The sequence below is a fragment of the Primulina eburnea genome, chromosome 13 (genome assembly GCF_022965805.1).
Source record: "Primulina eburnea isolate SZY01 chromosome 13, ASM2296580v1, whole genome shotgun sequence".
Classification (NCBI taxonomy): Eukaryota; Viridiplantae; Streptophyta; class Magnoliopsida; order Lamiales; family Gesneriaceae; genus Primulina; species Primulina eburnea.
This window is the reverse complement of record NC_133113.1, coordinates 22,768,963-22,774,340: the sequence shown is the minus strand read 5'-3', so window position 1 is coordinate 22,774,340 and position 5,378 is coordinate 22,768,963.

Sequence of the window (5,378 nt, the reverse complement as noted above, 5' to 3'; positions counted from 1 at the left end):
TATTCATTTCAATCAATAACATATTCCAAAATCATTAATTTGAGTTTCAAATATCATTTGAAACTTCAAAAATTCATATCAAATCATAATCATATTATAATTCAATTCCGACTTCAATTACGAATTTATTGTCGGTTATTCTACTACATATCAGAAATTCAACTTCAAATACATGCTATTCCAGCACTTTGATATTTAAAGCTACTGAAATTAGAAGAAAATTACCTTAGTCTGAAGCCCTCGACGCGCAGATTACAAATATATAATTTGTTTCGCTTTTAGACGGCGTTTCAAAGTCAATTTAAACGAAAGAAAATCAAAATCCCTCGTGTCTCTCTAATTCTCTGTAATTAACTGACGGAGGAAAAGAAAGGAAGAATTTAAGCTTATCCCACCGCCTCTCGTGCTCGGGCGGTAGAATTCTCGCGCCCGAGCGCGAGAAATTCTGTCCCCGAGAGTTGCTTGTACCGCGCTCGAGCGGTCAAACATTACCGCTCGGGCGCGGCATGTTCTGTCCCATGCCACTCGCTTCGCGCTCGGGCGGTCACAAACTACCGCTCGGGCGCGAAGTGTTCTGCCCGAACACTCACCTTGCATACCTTGGCGCTCGGGCGGTCATTTTCTACCGCCCGGGCGCCACATGTTCTGTACAATTATACATATTTGTACTAAATTGGCGTCCGACCAATCCACTCAACTCATATAACGTCAATTCATATTCAATATTCATTTTCTCGATTTCATTATCATAATATACATCAAATGTATAATCACACATCAAATTCATGAATTATCGATAATCATATAAGATTTACGATAATATGATACACGGTCCTTACAAGAGGGCTGAGACAGATTATATAGATTGTGTATTGATTTGTTTGATATTCAGAGATACCGCCTCGGAGAATTCCAGAAAGGGGTAGTACTTCGTCTGAACAGATAGATGCATCAGAAACTCAGATAGAAGTAAAGTTGGCAGAACTTCAGTTATTTCAGCCGCCGATTCTGAGTGGTTTTGAGACATCCGAAGATTGTCAGAACTGGTTTGATGATATAGAAATACTATTTGATCTACTGGATTGTACGGATGAACAGAGAGTTAAAATGGTGCCTTATCAGCTACGAGAAGCCGCCAGGAATTGGTGGATTACCAGTAAAAGAATGTTCGAACAGAGAGGTACAATGATTTCGTGGGAAATATTCAGAACTGAATTTTATCGAAGATTTTTCTCAGCCTCGTACCGAGAGGACAAGAAAGTAGAGTTTGAGAATTTGAGACAAGGCCCATTGAATATTGACGAATATGCTGCTAAATTCTCTACTTTACTGCGTTTCGCTCCTCATTTAGCTAGAAATGATGAAGATATAGTGAATCAGTTCATCAGAGGGTTGAACTCAGACGTAGTTGCATTGATGAATTTGCAGCGACCTTACCATTTTGCGGATATCTTGAGTAGAGCGAAGAGAGCTGAGGCAAGTCTGATTAGACAATTGACAAGGTTGTGTGTGAAGCAACCTCAGACACAGCAATCCCCTCTCAGATTTGATCGCGGAAGTACGAGTGAGAAGCAAGATTTGCTGAAAGCTCGAAAGAAGCCATTCAAGAAGTTGGGGAGTAGTTCCTCTAGCTCAAGTGGTTCCAGTCCAAGTCATATTGGAGTCTATTGCAGGACTTGCGGAGGGAGACATTCCTCAGAGCAATGCCAAGGAATGCTTGGTAAATGAAATATTTGTAGACAGCCTGGACATTTTGCTAAAGTCTGTCCACAAAGAGGTTCCCGCAGATTTCATGGAGCTGGACCATCGGGTGGTAATGACTGAGGAACAGACCCAAGAGATACTTGAGGATATAGTGACAGGTACTATTCTTTTATGATTGGATTGCATATGTATTGATATATACTAATGCATTCCCTACGATTATCTTTGACTGAATTGCAATGATATATGATGTACCTGCTGGGTCTGTATTTACTGTAGTACCAATGTCTTTACCTTTTGGGAAAGAAAGATTGATATCAGAGATTTCGGTAACATTTTGTATACTGCAGTAAGATGAGAATAAGATCAAATTAGATTATGATGTACTTGTGTTGCTGATTTGATTGTACTATTGATGTTAATATGCTAAACAAGTACAGAACTGTTATAGATTCCTTTCAGGAGAATATAAGATTCAGACCAGATATGGCTGAGTAGAGATTTTGCAATAAGGATTCTAGATTTAGAATTCCTTTGATATCTGTGTGTTATATGACTCGATTTATACAGAAAGGAACAGATAGTATCCTTATGTATTCAGTAGATTTACTGAAATCGAGCATAGCATTGGCAGATTTGTCAATAATATACGAATTGGCTGATGCTTGCCTAGATAAGATTTTAGAATTGTTCTATATCAGAAAGATAGATTTCAGAGTTGAATTCAAATCAGATACTGATTGTTGTTTTAGAATTCAGTATAGAATGATATTGAGTGTACAGAATGATACAGAATGAATTGAAAGAATTGAAAGATCAGTAGAAGAACACCGACCAGGAGTACATCTGATTTAGTAATACTCTTTGGCATGTTTCAGTATATTCAGAAATGTTCTGATGATTTGATGCTCATTGTATCTATGAGATTTTGATATAATTGCAGCATTTGATTGATTGAATCAAATATCTGAAGATTGTATTGAATATGCTGAGAACTGTAATGAGTGTATACAGAAATTACTCAGATAAGAATCTTTCTTGAAACATATTGTATTCAGAATATGCGTTATCTGAAGTTAGTGTACCGATTGATTTTGATACAGTTGAGATTGTGATCAGTGGCTGATAAGATATCGATATCAGAAAGACCAGAAAGTTCAGAAATGTCAGAAATGTATCTGATTTGGCAGATTATTTTATTTGACTATTGCTTTATATCTGCTGAATATTGTTATCGATCTAAATCAGTATTTGAGATATCTTATATTGTTTTGAGAAGTATATTTTATTTGCAGATGAGATATAACTGTTGATCAGAATGACATGAAGATATTTATCAGAAATCATTGTTTTATGAGTTCACTGAACTCACTAGATCTGTATAGGATATTGATAATTCGTTTCTGATTTGATATGACTGTTGTTTTGAATCCATATATGCTACAGATTAGTGTGAACTGGTGAGAGTATATACAGTTTCAACCGAATCAGAGCTGAATTCGAGAGGTACAGTAATTCGGGAATGTGATCAGAATATTCAGAACTAGATTTCAATAATCAGAGCCGAGTAACAGATATATGATTTTATGTTTGTATGAGATTGATTGTCTTGTGATGTCAGAATATTTCAGAATTGTACAGCTAAGCTTGATATCGATAGTCAGAGCCGTATACCAGGTAGGTATATTTTCTTTAATTTAGGTTATTAACTGATTTGTTGGTATCAAATAGTTCGAATTTGAAATCACGGATAGGGTCAGAAATGCACCGTAGTGGATTCAGTTTCTAGTTTGATGATTGAGAATATATTATATTCGAACAGATAGTTTTGATATAGACATATTAGATCAGTTATGACAGAAATTGTATTGAAATGTTGGCAGAAATTGTATTGATATGGCTGAATCGCTAACCGAAAAGACAGAAAGATAGAATCGGAAGACTTATTACAGAATTGTATAGTTATGAATAGACATGGGGAGTATATTTCGATGAATTTCGTAATGATATTAATACAATACTTTCCAGATTATGATATGATATGATTGTGATTGACAGATTGTTCAATCTGTATCTATTAGTTTGTACCAGATAACGTACAAACATGACCAAATGACACAGATTGGTGTCAGAAAAATGGTCATAATAATTAGAATACAGAAATAGAGTACATCAGATTATGATTTTGATTGTATTTGTACTTATGACATAATATACCATGAGCTTTCTCGTAGATTTGTCACAGATTTACAGATAGTCAGAATGTATTATCCAGATATTGGAAGATTTTGGTAAAATTATAGAGTGCTGGATGTTAGCACTAATTGATATGACTTATTGTCACTGTATGACAATAGCTATTAAGACATTTCAAAATGGACAGATTTAAGAGACCAACGTCGGATGATGACGATTGGTATTTGAAGTGGAAGACTGTATATGTCCTTGATTGGGATAAACGGATTGGAGAAGTATCATGGCATTATGCTTAGTGAATTCTTATTCCAGACTGGAATCAGATATTTGAGTTTTGGTTTAACTCTGGTGTGCATTTCTTCTGATACCTCTGAAGGGATTGTTTAGGAGTTCGAGGACGAACTCAGATCTAAGAGGGGAAGAAATGTAAGGCCCAAGAATTATAGAATTGATAAACCAAGATTATAAGGCCCAAGAATTATAGAATTGATAAACCAACATTATCAATCTTCATTAACGAGAGACTCGGAAAATATGAGAATGCATGACATGCAATGTGGGAAGAAAAGACATGAGAAAATAGGGTTTGCAAGACCGCACCCGCACCCAGAACATGAGTGCACCCGCGGTCATGTAATTGTGGATTTTTGCAAGAAAGGCCGAAGCCACACCGCACCCGCGGTGCAACCAAGACCGCACCCGCGGTTGAGTGGCAGAAAGTTGGGGGTTTTTGGAAATGGCAAGACCGCACCCGCGGTGCCAGAGGGACCGCACCCGCGATAGTGACACCGCACCCGTGGTCTTGTACTTAGCGCACCCGCGGTCGTCAAAATTCAGAAAATGAGGATAATGCTGAATCATGAGCGCACCCGCGGTGCATGACACGACCGCACCCGCGGTCATGCGTGTTGCTTGAAAAATAAGACACGTTTCCAGATTTGCATGCAGTATATATATAAGTGAATGACACGTTAAAATCATCAGAAATTCAGTAAGGAGGGCCGAGGCTTTGAGAGAAAATCCTTACGCCTTTTAGAGTTGCGATTGTGAGAAATCCGTCCGTCAGAATTCAAATCCGAACGCAGTATCGTGTTCTTCTTGACTCAAGCTACACAAGGACGTAAGTTTTGTTACGTTTTAAGATATTTTGAGAATATGATGTTGCTAGATTCAAATATGATTCAGATATGGTGTTTCTGCTACCGTAGATATTATAGAATTGAAGCCAGATTAAAGAACAGATTGTTTCTGTAATTGTTATAATTTTCGAAAGATATTGACTGAGATTTTGATATCAGAATTATGTATTACGGATTTTGAATATACCGATATTCAGATTATGAGTTCCAGTATTATATTTGTGATGTTCAGATTGACGGGGTTATTCAGATTGTTATGCCGTCGAAACATCAGTTGATTTAGATTGATCAGTTTCAGTATTGATTTAGATTGATCAGACATGATATTGATTGAAATTC